The sequence below is a fragment of the Salvelinus sp. IW2-2015 genome, linkage group LG32, assembly GCF_002910315.2.
Source record: "Salvelinus sp. IW2-2015 linkage group LG32, ASM291031v2, whole genome shotgun sequence".
NCBI classification, from domain to species: domain Eukaryota; kingdom Metazoa; phylum Chordata; class Actinopteri; order Salmoniformes; family Salmonidae; genus Salvelinus; species Salvelinus sp. IW2-2015.
Genome location: NC_036871.1, coordinates 5652038 through 5671650, shown reverse-complemented (window position 1 = coordinate 5671650; position 19613 = coordinate 5652038). Strand labels below are relative to the sequence as shown.

Sequence of the window (19613 nt, the reverse complement as noted above, 5' to 3'; positions counted from 1 at the left end):
TAAATACCCTCCATTCAAAACTGGATCTCACTTGCACATTCCTTCCACCAAGCAAAGCAAGTCAGACTGATTTCATTGCATGTCTGCATTGCTGAGATGCTTTGGACATAAGAATTTGGACTGGAAACTGAATGAACACGGCTTTGACAGCGAGGGTGAATCTCAATGGGCATCTATCTTTGCATCGTTCCTTTATCTGAATTTGCAGACCAAGAAAACTTAGCCCAGACTCTAGATTCAGACCACATTTGACAGAAGAACAACTTTCTTGCAACACACACACACACACACACACACACACACACACACACACACACACACACACATCCTAACTAACAAAGATTTTCACCAAGCATTCATAATGTATAAACACAACACATGTCTTACCTCCTAGGTGATGGTAGGCTGAAGGCCGAAAGTAGAAGTTGTCCCTCCGTCTGTCTGTACACTCTCGCTCTCTCTCTCTCTGGGGACGAGCCTACCCTCAGGGACAGTAGGGTGTACGGCTGGTGGGGGGGGGGGGGGGGGTTAGGAAGTCAGAGGTCACGCACGGACTGGATGGCGGCAGGCCCCGGTCCGTGGCGAGGCGCAGCCCCGGCTAAGAGTCCATTATGTCGCTGTGGGATGGTGCGGAAAGGTCAGCGGGTCACATGGTCTCGCACGTCCCCGTCCATGGGAAACCACACACACCCAAGGAGTCTATTTCAGGAAACTGCCTGAGAGAAAAAAGCACACCCCCAGAATCAATACCATTGCATAACAATTAATGTCAATATATGGTCATATTTACTGGAAGTTGTAATCAAGGTTGGTCCTACTTGACGAAGAACACTGTACAACATCGATGCTGTATTAGTCCTACTATCAAATTTGGTAGCGTGGGTTGCGGAGACAGTGCAACACCTACACTTTCTTCCTCTCTAACTCTCACCGACTGAAAACATAACCCTCTGTTCTTGGTACACATACAACCACCGTAATCATGACACCCTGATGAGTGATGGGGTCAGAGTGCTCAGCAGGGGGCCAACTGCCTCCCAGCCCTTATCTCCAACAAGCATTAATATCTAATGAGGTAAAACATTGAGACAGCGCTTTGAAAGATAGTAGGAATTTGTGGTAGTTGGTGGGCTTGAGAACGTCCTTAAGTGCAGTCCACCAGTCAGTTTTTCTGTAAAGTCAAGTGCCACGGCCACCTCCACAGACAAATCGGACAATTCTACAACCTGAGGGGGAAATGATCCCTAATAAAATGAAACCTGTAGGGATGTCGTTTTACAGTGACCGTACGTACAATGCATTGAGAAAGTATTCATTCACCTTGACTTATTCCGCATTTTGTTTTGTTACAGACACAACTCAAAATGGATAACAAAAAAAATACCCCATAATGACAAAGTGAAAACATGTTTTTGGAAATCTTTGCTAATGTATTGAACATTTAATACAGAAATATCTCATTTATATACGTTTTCATCTTTGGCAGCGATTACAGCTGTGAGTCGTTCTGGGTAAGTCCATAAGAAATTTCTACACCTGAATTCCTGGAATTATTTTTGCACGTTAATCTTTTCACCATTCTTCAAGTTCTGTCAAGTTGGTTGCTGATCATTGCTAGACAGCTATTTTCAAGTCTTGCCCTAGATTTCCATGGCGATTTATGTCAAAACTGCAAAAAGACAACTGAGGAAAATTCTATGTCGTCTTGGTAAGCAATTCCAGAGTATATTTGGCTTTGTGTTTTAGGTTATTGTCCTGCTGAAAGGTGAAATTGTCTCCCCGTATCCTTTGGACAGCAGACTGACACAGGTTTTCCTCAGGGATTTTGCCTGTTCTACTACAGTGCCTTATTGCTRAACAGGATGCATGTTTTGTAATATTTTTATTCTGTACAGGCTTCCTTCTGTTCACTCTGTCATTTAGTTTAGTATTGTGGAGCAACTACAATGTTGTTGATCCATTCTCAGTTTTCTCCTATCACAGCCATGAAACTCTAAACTGTTTAAAAGTCACCATTGGCCTCATGGTGAAATCCCTGAGCTGTTCCCTTCCTCTCCAGCCACTGAGTTAGCCTGTATCTTTGTAGTGACTGGGTGTATTGATACACCATCCAAAGTGTCATTAATAACTTCACCATGCTCAAAGGGATATTAAAATGTCAGCTTTTTCATTTGCATTTTTGCAAGGCATTGGAAAACCTACCTGGTCTTTGTGGTTGAATCTGTGTTTGTAATTCACTGCTCGACTGAGGGACCTTGCATAAAATTGTATCTGTGGGGTACAGAGATGAGGTAGTCATTCAAAAATCATGTTAAACACTATTATTGCCCATACAGTAGAGTGAGCCTATGCAACTTATTATGTGACTTGTTAAGCACATTTTTAGTTACAGTCTCATTTTTAGTTACAGTTACAGTCCCATCGCTGCATCTCCCGTACGGACTCGGGAGATGTGAAGGTCGAGAGCCATGCGTCCTTCGAAACACAACCCGCCAATCCGCACTGCTTCTTGACACATTGCTCGCTTAACCCGGGAGCCAGCCGCACCGTACAGCTGGCGACCTGAAGTCAGCGTGCATGCGCCTGGCAGGGCGCATGCACGCCCTCCCCTAACCCGAACGATGCGGTGCCAATTATGCGCCGTCTCATGGGTCTCCCCGGTCTGCTGCGACACAGCCCAGGATCGAACCCGGATCTCTAGCACTGCGACGCAATGCCTTAGACTGCTGCGACACTCCGGGAATTTCTCAGGGAATTTCTAACAACAAAATTCCACTTCGACATTATGGGGTTATTGTGTGTAGGCCAGTGACACAAAATCTCAATATAATACATTTTCAATTCAGGCTGTAACAACAAAATGTGGAAAAAGTCAAGGGGTGTGAATACTCTCTGAAGGCACCGTACATACTAGAGGTCGACCGATTATGATTTTTCAATGACGATACCGATACCGATTATTGGAGGACAAAAAAAGCCGATACCGATTAATCGGCCGATTTATTAAAAAAGATTTTTTTTTAAATATATATATATATATATATATCATACACACACACACATTTTTGTAATAATGACAATTGCAACAATACTGAATGAACAATGAACACTTTTATTTTAACTTAATATAATACATAAATACACACACACGCACACAGCTCTGAAGTGACAATGATACTGAAGAGTCTGCTTAGYAGACAAATACTCTCAAAACTGTTTGAATAAAAATAGAGTTTAAGTTACCTGTGATGAATGTTGAAAACAAAAACCTTAATTTCTATATGCAGGAAATCCTATTTTAATAATGGGCATGGTAAGAATTGACAACCAAAGTGCGAGTCATAATTCCCATGACACCTAGCAAAATCTGAAAAGCGGTTCCTTCATTTATTGCATAGGATATTTTTAGATTCACTTAAAATAAGGTCTGTGTTTCGTGTAGGCTTACACCGCCAATTTTATAACTGTGTAGATATCCATAGGACAAGGTAACTATGATCAATATTGGCTAAATATAAGCGAAGATACATTTTTTTGAGAGTGGATTTATGAAAATATGGTGACAAACGTTACCTTATCCTAGTGAGATTTACACGGGTATCAAAACGCCGAGGCGGTTTAAGCCTGCACGAAACACAGACCTTATTTGAAGTAGATCAAGACATTCTCTATGGAAGACATGAACGGTAAAATAACGAAGGAACCCCTTTCAAATTCAGCCGCAAGTTATTACAGGAATTATAACGCGTCGACTATTTCTCTCTAAACCATATACCTTTGGCTAATCTGGAAACTATCACCTCAAAAACAAAACGTTTATTCCGTTCCATATTTTATCTAACGGGTGGCATCCATGAGTCTAAATATTCCTGTTACATTGCACAACCTTCAATGTTATGTCATAATTAGTTCGCAAAGAGCCAGACTGTTGCATATACCCTGACTCTGCGTGCAATGAACGCAAGAGAAATGACACAATTTCACCTGGTTAATATTGCCTGCTAACCTGGATGTTTTTTAGCTAAATATGCAGGTTTAAAAATATATACTTGTGTATTGATTTGAAGAAAGGCATTGATGTTTATGGTTAAGTACACATTGGAGCGATGACAGTCATTGATTGATTGTTTTTTATAAGATAAGTTTAATGCTAGCTAGCAACTTACTTTACAACTTGCTCCTCGTGGAGTGCAATGTAATCAGGTGTTGCATTGGACTAGTTAACTGCAAGGTTGCAAGATTGGATCCCCCGAGCTGACAAGGTTAAAAATCTGTCGTTCTGCCCCTAAACGAGGCAGAACGTTCCTAGGCCGTCATTGAAAATAAGAATGTGTTCTTAACTGACTTGCATAGTTATATAAAGATTAAATAAAGTTGTACATTTTTTTTAAATAAATAAAATAAAAAATAGGCAAATCTGCGCCCAAAAATACCGATTTCCGATTGTTATGAAAACTTGAAATCGGCCCCGATTAATCGGCCATTCGYCCTCTAGTACATACCCCAACKAAAAGCCATGGATTACAGGTAACATCCACATTTAAGGACCGGGAAACTAATTTGGACGCTTGTAAGAAATCCCGCTACGACCTCCGAGCCATTACACAGGCAAAACGTCAATACAGGACAAAGATCGAATCCTACAATGCCGGCTATGACGAATGTGGCAGGGCTTGCAAACMATCATGGATTACAAAGGGAAACCCAGCCCAGAGCTGCCCAGCAACAAGAGCCTGCCTGGTGAGTGTTGCTTCTGAAGCAAGCAACACTAAACCATGCATGAGAGCACCAGCTGTACCGGACGACTGTGTGATCTTGCTCTCCGTAGCCMATGTGAGTTTAACACATTTAACACTAGAACCTTCCCTGACTTTTCCTAAATGTTTTTATTTTACATTGTGATTTCATAGTTCTGAGAAATTAGCAAACAGAAAAGTATTGAGTCTTTTTACCGTTTTTTCCACTCACACTTTTACCAAACTTAACTCGCCAAGACAACGCACAGTAGAACGTTGGTACCCAGACAGACGCCGATGCTTCTCTCTCTCTCCTCACTGAATGAATGGCCGTTAATTTCAATTAGAATAATATAAGAATAAGAATTTGTAAATAAGAATTTGTTCTTACTGACTTGCCTAGTTAAATAAAGGTAACATTTTTTATATAATAATAATATTATTATTATTAATAATAATTCAATTTGGCCTAAATGAATGAGGGTGAAGTGGTTGATTTAATAAAAAAAATWGTGTTATGCCTATTTATCAGCAGCAAAAAATTTGACCAGGTGACCTTGCAGGTTGATATCATTCACTTTTACTTTATAAAAATAATCTGTTATGGGACTGTTTTATTTACTATAACTAATCAAATGTATTGTAAGGGAAACAAAAACATGCTGTGTGTGTTGCAGTAGGCCTTTAGAATAATGCTAAACATATTCTTGACTCTATCCAAGCTGATGAGTGGGAAACAATTTAGTAGCCATTTGATTAGCTGTTCAGAAGTCTTATGGCTTGGGGGTAGAAGCTATTTAGGAGCCACTTGGACCTAGACTTGGCGCTCCGTTATCTCTTGCCGTGCGGTAGCAAAGAGAACAGTCTATGACAAGGGTGGCTGGAGTCTTTGACAATTTTTAGGGCCACCTCTGACACCGCCTGATATAGAGGTCCTGGATGGCAAGAAGCTTGGCCCCAGTGATGTACTGGGCCCTATGCACTACACTCTGTAATGCCTTGCGGTCGGAGGCCGAGCAGTTGCCATACCTGGCAGCGATGCAACCGGTCAGGATGCTCTCGATGGTGCAGCTGAAGAACCTTTTGAGGATCTGAGGACCCATGCCAAATATTTTCATTCTCCTGAGGGGGAATAGGTTTTGTCGTGCCCTCTTCACAACTGTCTTGGTGTACTTGGACCATGTTAGTTTGTTGGTGATGTGGACACCAAGGAACTTGAAGCTCTCAACCTGCTCCACTACAGCCCCGTTGATGAGAATGGGGCCGTGCTCAGTCCTCCTTTTCCTGTAGTCCACAGTCATCTCCTTTGTCTTGATCACGTTGAGGAAGGGGTTGTTGTCCTTGCACCAGACGGTCAGGTCTCTGACCTCCTCCCTATAGGCTGTCTCATCGCTGTCGCTGTTGTGTCATCAGCAAACTTAATGAGGGTGTTGGAGTCGTGCCTGGCCGTGCAGTCATGAGTGAACAGGGAGTACAGGAGGGGACTGAGCACGCAACCCTGAGGGGCCCCCGTGTTGAGGATCAGCGTGGGGTATGTGTTGTTACCTACCCTTACCACCTGAGGGCGGACTGTCAGGAAGTCCAGGATCAAGTTGCAGAGGGAGGTGTTTAGTCCCAGGGTCCTTAGCTTAGAGATGAACTTTGAGGGCACTATGGTGTTGGGCTCTATGGTGTTGAACGCTGAGCTGTAGTCAATGAATTGCATTCTCACATAGGTGTTCCTTTTGTCCAAGTGAGAAAGGGCAGTGTGGAGTGAAATAGAGATTGCATCATCTGTGGATCTGTTGGTGCGGTATGGAAATTGGAGTGGGTCTAGGGTTTCTGGGATAATGGTGATGATGTGAGCCATGACCAGCCTTCCAAAGCATTCCATGGCTACAGACGTGAGTGATACCGGCCGGTAGTCATTTAGGCAGTTCACCTTAGTGTTCTTGGGCACAGGGATTATGGTGGTCTGCTTGGAACATGTTGGTGTTACAGACTCAGTCAGGGACAGGTTGAAAATGTCAGTGAAGACACRTMCCAGTTGGTCAGAGCATGCTCGGAGTACACGTCCTGGTAATCTGTCTGAATGTTGACCTGTTTAAAGGTCTTACATCGGCTGCAGAGAGTGTGATCACACAGTCGTCCGGAACAGCTGATGCTTTCATGCATGTTTCAGTACATAGACCTTGATGAAAAGGTAGTGTGTCAACTAGGCAAATGAGAAAAACAAAACAAAATCATACAAAGCAAGACTACACGGAGGTCCAAGGGAGCGGCGTAGGCAGTCAGTGTGTTGGTATGGGACACAGGCTCGGTTCCATTTCTCACCCTAGCCACTTCTCCTAGCACCTGCCACTAAGGTTCAGACTGTGGACTGGATAAACTGACGGAAGCACTAATACTTCCAGTGRTGGGTCAAAGGTGGCCAACATGTTTCAGCCAAGCACTAAGTGATTTAAATATCCAACCAATTCATGGTCTTTACATTTAGACCAACATTACCATGTAGAGTAGAAGGCATGCTTTCCTAGGGGACACCAAAGTCCCAAGGCAGGGAATGGGAACACTGCTCCTTTGCATTAAGGTTCAAGATACTCTACCTCAYGTGAGCAAAACCTTGAGTTTTCCTTAGATATCATGCACCAGCTGTTGTTTACATAAATGCATAGGCCCCCGCCCCGTGTCTTACCAGAGGCTGCTCTTGTCCTGGTGATAAAGTGTATAACCTGCCAGCTGTATGTTCATAATGTCGTTGTTCAGCCATGACTCGGTGAAACATAAGATATTACAGTTTTCAATGTCCCGTTGGTAGGATAAATGCGCTTTCAGTTCGTCCCATTTATTTTCCAGAGATTGAACGTTAGCTAGCAGGACGGAAGGCAAGGGCAGATTATCAAAAGGTTGATATAGTATCTAAATTGACTTGCATATGTCAAAATGTTGTATTATCAAAATGTATATATTTTTGGGGTGGTGACCCCAAGTGAGTACCAAAAAAGAAATAATAATAAATACATATGTTGGCAGTTGAGGAATGCCCAAGGGGCCCCCAGGGAGCTCGATGAATCAAACCGATTCACAGACAGGATTGACTGTACACCCACCTAGTGTAGGGTTAGGACTGGAGAGAAACACCACTCCATTCTTCGCCATGCCCTCACAAATGATTCCTTTGTCCTTAGAAAATACACACTTCAGACTTCCTGGGATATAAACCACCAAGAGATATACATGAAGAGGCTTATACTATACATATACTTATATATATATATACTTATACACACGCTACTATACATAGCTAAAAAGCCATACAACCCTAGCTTGCATTTATTTGATCATTGTAGATTTTATTTACATACTGCCCCCCCCCCAAACCCAGGGAGGACAGTCATTGATACAGACCAGTCCTTTCACTTAGGCCTAATGTAGATGGTCAATGTTGTAAGGTTCATTACRGTATCTGAATTGTCATTAAAAACAGGCAATTTTCCATGGTACAACATTGCGTCAGAATTGCACCATGGCTGTGATATGACTGTGATCCATTAATTGGGTGAACTTTTCTGAACGACAAACTGCAGAGAAAATGGAAGTGGTCCAGTTCACCCAGTCGAGTAATTGCTGATTCATGCGCCAACAGTACAGGGAGGCCTTTCACTGATGTGGTCATAATGAAGTCATCACGCCACTGTTAGAAAAACAAGGGCGATTGAATGGGCAATCTTTATTAATCATGAGCACTTGAACACAGACAACTGGCATTGTTTCTTTGCGCAATTGTTCCACGTGTCCGGACAAAACCCATTAAGAGGTGACGTTTAAGGGCAGTACTATTGGTACTGACTAAGGCTTTGCTTTAAGTGTTGTAACATGCAATGCTGTTTGTCTTGATCTCCCGTTATTTGAATCTTGTAAGTAGCCTACTCGACAAATATATTTTAAAAAGGCCCTGCGTGTAGTAAAAGATATAGGCCTAATTAGATCCTGCTGATTGAACATTCACAAACTCTTCTTTGTATCGCTAACCTTCACTTGTAGTAAAAACTGAAGGTTTGCATGAAATTGTGAACCTACTTTCATCCACAACATACTGTATTTCAATAGAAGATACTAAAGAATGTTCCTTCACAGTTGGTAACAGATAGAGGACCATCATTCAAAGCAAGGCTTAAATGTACAAAGTCGTAGCAGGAAATTTGATACAGTACTACAGGGACCAATGTTCTCTCTATCCATTGGAGGAGGTGGATGATATGACAAAGATGAGTGGGCTCGAAATCATTTCAATCCTCTAAGGAACAATGAGACAATACAGTGAATCATGTTCTCACACTCATTCACACAGCCTGACCCTCATTCACACAGCCTGACCCAGATTAAGAAATTTTAATAGTGGCTTGATTGCACAGAAGCGGCACATCTGCCTCAGGTAGAAACTGGGGATGTGCACGGTTATTTGAATATCCAAATGGACGTTAGTATTCGAGTACTTGTGTGGGTATTCATTTTTGCAGCGAAAGAATGTATAGTTCTATTTTAACACTGAAAAGGCTTTTAAAAAATAAATAAAAACTTTTCAATGCAGTTTATGACATGCAGCCCATAAAAAAGAGACCGGTTGCTGTCCGGTATCCTTCATGAGTGCAGCTTGTTATTTACATTGGCCAATCAAAGTGGCAAAGAGGCTCAATGTGTAGCGAGTGTAGTGGGAGTTCACTAATACAATGCAAGATAGCATAAATGTACGGAATAAAAAATGAGAAGCAGTAGCTAGGCTAAAATCAAAATGTATCATTGGTTTGAGGTTAAAACTGCAACATGTAACTTTTTGGGTGACCCGACCAAATTCACATAAAAATTTGAGTTCTAGATCTTTCACTCATTGAAAGAAAAGTATAAGAAGCAGTAGATTGGTTGTAAGTGCGCCATTTCTACGCTTCCTTTGCTTAAGTTTCGTTTTAGCGTATTTTACTTTCGGTTTTGTACACCCGCTTCAAACACAATATATATTTGGTAATGGAAAACATATTTCACAGTGGTTTATATTGTACAATGCTTCTCTAAAATATAATTGCTTGTTTTGTCACAAACTGAAATTAGGCGAACTATTCTAATTTTTGCAACCAGGAAATGGCGGAGCAATTTCTGTATAGTGCATCTTTAATTGATCTGGCCTTAATAATTGTGCTAATAGCTTACTTATTTGGAAGTAATCATCCAATTGTCACCCCATCACTACAGCTACTGGATTCTGAAGGGAGTTCCGGCTGGCATCAGGAGTTGGTGAAGAAAACAGCTATGATGCATTTGGTGAGGCAATTAATTAAAGGAGATTGACAAATATATTGTCACATAGATCATTTGTCACTTATTGTTATCATGACAAAAAAAGTTGACTATTTGACAATCCATTAAAGGTGAAAAATACAAGGAAGAAAATTGTTTAGCCTATACATTGGGTCTGTAAAAGACAAGTCATATCCTGTTTGATTAGCAAACACTAGGCAAGATTATAAAACATTTTTTTGCTCTCAAAATGCGTGGCCTTCTATGGCTCCATATAGGCAATTAGGCATTACTCATGGCATAACATGCTATTGTTTTGATCACGAGCACTTGTTAGTGCCAGAAAAGGCATTGATCCTCTCAGGCAGTCAATGAGATATCAGCACCCTAAGCGGTCAGATATTGACTGAGTCCAAAATGCACTCAGGACTCACTGAGGCATGGGGAGCCAGTCGTTCAGCTTCTGTGAAGAGATTACTGCACTTAATTTAACAACTCCACTTTGCACTGATCAAATAAACTTCCTGATTCGGCCATTCTCACCATTCCCTGTGAGGTTTGTTGAGTGATTCATTATCTAAATGTAAAACACTGAGGGGAGAAGCTTGCCATATAGTGTATGAGAGTGAGTGAAAGTTTGGTGCCTAGTGAATAAGACTCATGTGGTAAAATACATTTTTAAAAATGGGGGAAAACCCACATGGGACTTTATGCTGTTGGTCACAATCAGGGACTTCAGTTCTACAATTAGCGAAGAGCCATTAACCTTAATTGCTCCAGTAAAAACACTAGATGTGTATAAATTGGTCACGTAATGACAGGTATAAAACCATAACCACCGTTGCTATCAGATCTCCATATAATGGCACCAGTCTATGCTAATGAGTAGGCTAATGTGCATGTCAGCATGCAGGGGTCTCTACAAAAGACAAATTATCAAATTTGGGTACATGTAAATAATTCCATTAGCAGTAGATTATTTTTGCATCATACAGGTAGTCAGATTCTTTGAATGATCCCTACATGGTTAAGGCACTGAGATTATCCCACTTATATGACTTACATTTACATGCAATAAGATAATTTGTTGACTAAAAACAGTTCAAATCAATGAAATCACTCATGACTTTTTCTATTCATACTTGAAAGCCATTACAACTGTATCAACAGTATTACCATTGTCAGTGGTAGGATTTTGTCATTATTAGTATAATCCCTGTAAATATGTACCTTCTGGTTTCTGTATGGGAGTTCTTTGACAGTCTCTGTGGTTTGGCTGTGTTGTGTTGGGCTGGGCTGGGGTGAGGCAGGGCACAGTGCGTAGGAGGTAGAGAGCCGTGCTCAGTCAGTAGGCCTAACTGCTGCCCTCAGGCCCCGTATCTGACACCAGGTGTGTGATAAGACACTGCGTGTGAAGGCAGGCAGGGCCCCTATAGAGTGGAGCTACACGTTTACTCTCCTTTTCTCCTGCAGGTTCACCTACCTTCTTTTCTGGCGGTTTTCTAACACTGTTGAACTTGCTTCGTATTGCTAGAGAAGTCTGAATGTGATGCAAAGTACAGCAAACACAAATAATTGACAATGTACAATGGATTTAGATTCTCACGCCAGCCATTGTTTTTGTTTTTATCCCCAGTCGGTCAAATATTATTAATCTCTTCTCAGCAGTGGTATGATCTGTGAGAATGATTTTACAAATCTGTGACTACAGTGCATTCTGAAAGTATTCAGACCCATTTACTTTTTCCACATTTTGTTACGTTACAGGCTTAATCTAAAATGGCAAAAAAATATATATTAATCTCAGTCTACACACACATACACACAATACCTCACATTGACAAGGCAAAAACAGGTTTAGAAATGTGGGGATTTTATAAATTTAAAAACTGAAAATATCAAATTTACATAAGGATTCAGATCCTTTATTCAGTACTTTGTTGAAGCACCTTTGGCAGCGCTTACAGCCTCGGGTCTTCTTCAGTACATTGGTTTGTCCTTTAAAAAAGTTGCGGCGCAGCTTGCATGGTGCCGCAGAATTCTATGGCACGTTATATAAGTGTAAACCATTGGTACCATTAATGCTAGTTAGTGCTAGTTTGACCACCAAAGGGCATCTTTGAGAAGCATTTGATAGCTTTCAATAGTGGCTGTACTAGAGATTTTTTGTTTTGTTTGTAAGAACATAGTACATGGGATTGATTAAGAAATGTTGCTAAATTAATTTGATTAATATTATGGGGTTTCTATTACAAGAAAAACTAAAAACCCTCTGGGTTTCAGTTAGGATGGAACAGAAAATATGGCGCTGTACAACGTGACGGTCGGGAGTAGGCTACAGTACTGGGCTATTTAGCAATGTCTTCTTGGGTATGACGCTACAAGCTTGGCACACCTGTATTTGGGGAGTTTCTCCCATTCTTCTCTGCAGTTTCTCTCAAGCGCTGTCTCGTTGGATGGGGAGTATCGCCACACAGCTATTTTCAGGTCTCTCTAGAGATGTTCGATTGGGTTCAAGTCTGGGCTCGGCTGTGCCACTCAAGGACATTCAGAGACTTGTCCCGAAGCCACTCCTGCGTTGTCTTGGCTGCGTGCTTAGGGTCGATTGCTCAGTTTTGCCGGGTTGTGGTGGTTCTAAACTTCTTCCATTTAAGAATGATGGAGGCCACTGTGTTCTTGGGGACCTTCAATGGTATATAAATGTTTTGGTAACCTTCCCCAGATCTGTGCCTCGACACAATCCTGTCTCAGAGCTCTACGGACAATTCCTTCGACCTCATGGTTTGGTTTTTGCTCTGACATGCACTGTTAACTGTGGGATCTTATATAGACAGGTGTGTGCCTTTACAAATCATGTCCAATCAATTGAATTTACCACAGGTGGACTCCAATCAAGTTGGATTAACATCTCAAGGATGATCAATGGAAACAGGATGCACTTGAGCTCAATTTTGAGTCTCATAGCAAAGGTCCTGAATACTTATGTAAATAAGGTACCTGTTTTTTATTTTTAATACATTTGCAAAAATTTCTAAAAACCTGTTTTGACTTTGTCATTACGGGGTGATGTGTGAGGATTGATGAGGATTTTTTATTTAATCCATTTTAGAAGGTTGTAATGTAACAAAATGTGGAAAAAGTCAAGGGGTCTGAATATTTTTTCTGAATGCACTGTATAGGACTCCGGTTGTCTGTATCATGTACGGTTCACGGATCATTGGGTCTTCATTACAAAAATGTCTGTAGAGTCCAAATGGTTTGAGCTACAAACTATTAAAAGCTATCTATGAAAACAACACGCACATGTACAGTTGAAGTTGGAAGAATACATACACATAGGTTGGAGTTACTAAAACTCATTTTTCAACCATTCCACAAATTTCTTGTTAACAAACTATAGTTTTGGCAAGTCGGTTAGGACATCTACTTTGTGCATGACAAGTAATTTTTCCAAAAATTGTTTACAGACAGATTATTTCACAATTCCAGTGGGTCAGAAGTTTACACACAGGAAGTTGACTGTGCCTTTAAACAGCTAGGAAAATTCCAGAAAATGATGTCATGGCTTTAGAAGCTTCTGATAGGCTAATTGACATAATTTGAGTCAATTGGAGGTGAACCTGTGGATGTATTTCAAGACCTACTCTGTGCCTCTGTTTGACATCATGGGAAAATCTAAAGAAATCAGCCAAGATCTCAGAAAAACAATTGTAGACCTCCACAAGTCTGGTTCATCCTTGGGAGCAATTTCCTGAAGGTACCACGTTCATCTGTACAAACAATAGTACGCAAGTATAAACACCATGGGACCACGCAGCCGTCATACCGCTCAGGAAGGAGAAGCATTCTGTCTCCTAAAGATGAACGTGTTTTGGTGCGAAAAGAGCAAATCAATCCCAGAACAACAGCAAAGGACCCTGTGAAGATGCTGGAGGAAACAGGTACAAAAGTATCTATATCCACAGTAAAACAAGTCCTATATCGACATAACCTGAATGGCCGCTCAGCAAGGAAGAAGCCACTGCTCCAAAACCGCCATTAAAAAAAGCCAGACTACGGTTTGCAACTGCACATAGGGAAAAATATTGTACTTTTTGGAGAAATGTCCTCTGGTCTGATGAAACAAAAATAGAACTGTTTGGACATAATGACCATCATTATGTTTGGAGGAAAAAGTGGGAGGCTTGCAAGCCGAAGAACACCATCCCAACCATGAAGCACGTGGGTGGCAGCATCATGTTGTGGGGGTGCTTTGCTGCAGGAGGGACTGGTACATTTCACAAAATAGACAGCATCATGAGGAGGAAAATGATGTGGATATATTGAAGCAACATCTCAAGACACCAGTCAGGAAGTTAAAGCTTGGTCGCAAATGGGTCTTCCAAATGGACAATGACCCCAAGCATACTTCCAAAGTTGAGGCAAAATGGCTTAACTTCTCTAGGGTAGGGGGCAGCATTCGGAATTTTGGATGAAATGCATGCCCAAATTAAACTGCCTGTTTCTCGGGCCCAGAAGATATGATATGCATATAACTTGTAGATTTGGATAGAAAACACTCTAAAGTTTCCAAAACTGTTAAAATAGTGTCTATGAGTATAACAGAACTGATTTGGCAGGCGTAAACCTGAAAATACTTCCTGAATGGATTTTTTTTGGGGGGGGGTTTGTAGTTTTCTATTCAATGCCATTACAATATCCATTGACTTAGGACTCAAATTGCAGTTTCTATGCCTTCCACTAGATGTCAACAGTCTTTAGAAATTGGTTCAGTCTTGTATTCTGAAAAATGAGGAAGTAAGGGCAGTCTGAATGAGTGGACCCTAAAGTGTCACGGAGCTTTTTCATGCGCACAACCGAGAGAGTGCCTTTCTTGTTTACATTTTATATTGACGTTATTGTCCGGTTGAAATATTATCGATTATTTAGGCAAAAAAAAAACTGAGGTTTGAATATAAACATCGTTTGACATGTTTCTATGAACTTTACGGATACAATTTAGATTTTTTTTGGTCTTCCTGTTTTGACTGCGTTTGAGCCTGTGGATTACTGAAGAAAACACGCAAACAAAACAGAGGTTTTTGGGTATAAAGAGACTTTATCGAATAAAAGGAACATTTGAGTAAATGAATGTCTGCTGAGTGCAACCATATGAAGATCATCAAAGGTAAGGGATTAATTTTATCTCTATTTCTAAATTGTGTAACTGTTCTACATGGCTGGTTACTGTTTAATGATTTGTCTAGTGGGCTATGTTCTCAAATAATCGTAAGGTATGCTTTCGCCGTAAAGCATTTTTTTAAATCTGACACCGTGGTTGGATTCACAAGAAGTTCATCTTTAAACCTATGTAAAATATGTTTTGTTTTCTGAATTTTTATAATTAGTATTTCTGTATTTGAATTTGGCGCCCAGCAGTTTCACTGGCTGTTGAAGAGGTGGGACGCTAACGTCTCACGTACCCAAGAGAGGTTAAGGACAACAAAGTCAAGGTATTGGAGTGGCCATCACAAAGCCCTGACCTCAATTCTATAGAAAATTTGTGGGCAGAACTGAAAAAGCGTGTGCGAGCAAGGAGGCCTTACAACCTGACTCAGATACACCAGCTCTGTCAGGAGGAATGGGCCAAAATTCACCCAACTGATTGTGGGAAGTTTGTGGAAGGCTACCCGAAACGTTTGAACCAAATTAAACAATTTAAAGGCAATGCTACCAAATCTAATTGAGTGTATGTAAACTTCTGACCCACTGGGAATGTGATGAAAGAAATAAAACCTTAAATAAATAAGACATTTCTATTTCTTAAAATAAAGTGGTGATCCTCACTGACCTAAGGCAGGGAATTTTTACTTGGATTAAATGTCAGGAATTGTGAAAAACGGAGTTAATGTATTTGGCTAAGGTGTATGTAAACTTCCGACTTCAACTGTAACATCTTTTGCACTGTCACTCATAAGCCAGCAGAATACCACCCTGCATCCTCCTGTCTTGCTTCTGAAGCTAAGCAGGGTTGGTCTTGGTCAGTCCCTGGATGGGAGACCAGATGCTGGACGCAGTAGGAGGCACCCTTTCCTCTGGTCTAAAAAAAATACCCAATGCCCCAGGGCAGTGATTGGGGACATTTCCCTGTGTAGGGTGCTGTCTTTCATGTGGGACATTAAACAGGTGTCCTGACTCTCTGTGGTCACTAAAGATCCCATGGCACTTATCATAAGAGTGGATAAAATCTCAATCTGTCCTTCATACCATCATGGCCACCTAATCATCCCCAGTTTACAATTGGCTCATTCATCCCCTCTCCCTTGTAACTATTCCCCAGGTTCTTGCTGTAAATGAGAATGTGTTCTCAGTCAACTTACCTGGTAAAATAAATAAATAATTGCTACACGAGTAGTTAAGAGCTTCATCTTCATAGGAAATTGTGTCTATAATAAGCTCACAGTTTCTGTCACAAACACTGAACTCCACACAGTTGTCATTGACTAATTGGATATTAATTTCCCAGTGAGCAAACACTTACTTGCAAAATGTAATATAAATATACACCATTAAAAGGCTTTAACGTATCTGCACATGATAGACAGGCATTGCCAGAGCTCCAAATTGGAGAGACTGGACATGGTTAGTGAACTTGACTTGCAGTTGACAAATGGCCCATTGCCATACCACACCTATACTCTATCAATATAGCATACCGAAGTTCACAAAGTTGTCACGTGTAGTAGCCTGGGTATCTGTTCTTTAACCAGGCAGCAAATATTATTATTATTATAGAAAAAGGCTAACATTGACATCCTGCACCCGAGAACAGTGAACAAACTACCAGGTTTRTGGGTATTCTGCTCCATGAATTGTGGTGTTGTTGGACTAGCTAGCGAACTAGCCCTAGATCATGACTCTCAGTTCCATTTATTACTTACACAGAAGTCATTGGACAATGGCGACTTCTGTACAGATGAGTTTTGTTAAGAGCCCCACATTTCGGTCTAAACAGCTAAGGCAGTTTTGGAAGCTTGACAAGGACCTTATCTTTCATATCAACAATAAATACTTTTCAGAAAACAAAAAGTTAAATTGATAGTACACCTTTATAGGGTTGGCTATATTTCCATGTCACAGCGCTTGTTTACGGAAAAGGGAAGATACAGTGTGGACTACCTGTGCTATTAGCTGTCTGTCTCCCCGAACACCTGTGTGTAAACAGAAGACCGACGCCACAAACGTGGTGTTACTTAAAACTGTTGACTGCCACTATTTTGCATTGTGAAATAATTTTGGATGTTTTATGGAAGTAGAGGTATTAATGTTTCTAGATCCGTACCACAATTGAGAATCGATTCACGTTTAGATTGAGTATTTGGCTGTTTTGGCTTCCAGAGCCAATTTGCCTTTATGAAAAACATAGCAAAGTTCCTTGGACTATACTGCACTCCGTCTCACTCCGAGCTACATGTTCTCTTTCCGTCTTAGCTATACGTTCACAATTATGAAGTGGACAGGGTGTCAATTGTTAGACTGACAAAGTGTAGCTACAATTAATTAAATGGAGGGGGAAAAAATTTAGCGAGTATTCTTCTCAAAGGCATTTTCGTTATGAGCCCACTGTCACAGCCTACCTACCTGCCGATCTCTGCTCCTTTCTCTCACAGCGTTGCTCCCTCGCGATGCCTGTTTCTCTAACAAACAAGTAAATTACCTTAAGGCATGACTTGACATTTTCTAAACTCTTCAGTTCTTTCTGAAAACTTAAACATGGATAACTTATTTCAACTATTCTATCCTCAATTGGCTGTATTTTATGCTTGCTTGCATCTGCTCGAGACAAATTGGGTATTGCATTGCTGGCGTCAACACTCAATGGGCCAGTTCATTTAGCAAGGCCTGGTGCCCCGGTCGAGTCAGATTTAATTTAAGGACCAATGGAATGGTGTAAAATGTTTATACCCCGCAACCCTTTGCACCGGGACATGTAAAAAGAACTCGCCCAATTCGTCGCTTTCTCTGTACACGCTCAACGCTGTCAACCCACTCTTAAAGCTACTTGTCCCTGTTTTGACACAATGTATGACTACTCGTAAAATACAGTACTTTCTGAACGTTAATAGTAGTGCCCATACGTACACCTACACTATTTAAAATACATTTGACTGCAGTTTCACGTAGACACACAAAATAATGCTGAATGCAATTATTAAATGTTTCTTTGCTGACTGACTTTGCTGTCATGTGCAGCCAGTGTTTTTTATATTAATATATACTTAATATTAAACTGTAAGTGGTTTCACATAATTGTAATACTGTAAATAAAAAGTGTAGGAAGAGCATGTGCTGGTTAACTGCTCCATTCACTTCATATGGCAATCATATTTGGAAGAAATACTGTATCTCCATTGACTGTAATGTATGCAATGATGTATATAAACCCTTGATAGAAATGCTATGTTTTGGCCATGGAGAGGTTTGAAGCCACCGGTCGGCCATATTGGCACTTCTCAGAAAAGCAGTCCTCCATAGGAATGCCATAGGAATTAATGTATTTCTGCATTTAAAATAAATGTAATTTATTTATGTCTTTTTGTTGTTGTAGTGGGGACAGTAAAATTATACTTTAAGGAAAATGTTCTATATAATTTTCATGGTGGGCTCCCGAGTGGCGTAGCGGTTTAAGGCACTGCAGCTCAGTGCTAGAGGCATCACTACAGACCCTGGTTCAATTCCAGGCTGTATCACAACCAGCTGTGATTGGGAGTCCCATAGGGGACAATTGGCCCAGTGTCGTCTGGGTTAGGGTTTGGCCGGGGTAGGCCGTCATTGTAAATAAGAATTTGTTCTTAACTGACTTGCCTAGTTAAATAAAGGTTAAATAAAAAATTATGTTTAGCTCACATAATATAGTATGCATTAAGGTGTCTGTAATAGAACACACTTGGCAAAAACACATTAGTAAATGTATTTCTATAACTTCCAAAATATTTTTTACAATGTTGGGGAATGCCAAAATGGAGGCGCGGTGCTTGACACAGTATCCTGTGAGTCAACTTGTGTATATGTAAATCATTGAGTTTGTCACTGGATTTGTGCATGTAGAAAGAGTCCCTGGTAGGTTGTTATCATTGTCCTCTGTCGTCATCAAGTGGTGATATAATGAAACTACACGGCCAGGCTAACACCCGTGTGTGCGTTCATGCGTCCATCACTCAATGTGTTCATGCCTTCACTACTCAATCTCACATTTATGTATTCATATAATAAGCAATGTATTATCAAACGTATACCTACCATGTAGTGCAAGCACTACAATTTACAGTCAAGGAGGAAGCGTATCTCTACAACCAACAATCCCAGAATGGTCTCCAGTTGCTCCATCTCATCAGGCAAGGGAATATAACGGGTTCTACAAACTGTGGACTTTGGTGGAGACAGGGTTTGTGTGCATAGATTTACGATATCCTTTGTTATAGGGTGGTTCGAGTTTTGTCTCACATGGGCTGGATTAGTAATTCTCTTTAGGTCTTTCTGTAGAGCACCGGGTGTACCTGCTGCTTTCTCCCTGCATCGAGTAGACAGGAATATAGCATTGACGTGAATATCAGTTGAACTATAACT

General features: G+C 40.8%; 1 long non-coding RNA gene across 1 annotated transcript; it reads right to left on the bottom strand.

Annotated features, from left to right (window-relative positions):
• Nucleotides 1–514: 514 nt before the first annotated feature.
• On the bottom strand, nucleotides 515–17877 carry LOC139023514 (uncharacterized). The gene is made up of 3 exons (XR_011474636.1): nucleotides 17628–17877; nucleotides 2203–2271; nucleotides 515–716 (listed from the first exon to the last, which is right to left on the bottom strand). It is a non-coding gene; the product is annotated as an uncharacterized lncRNA (long non-coding RNA).
• Nucleotides 17878–19613: the final 1736 nt, after the last annotated feature.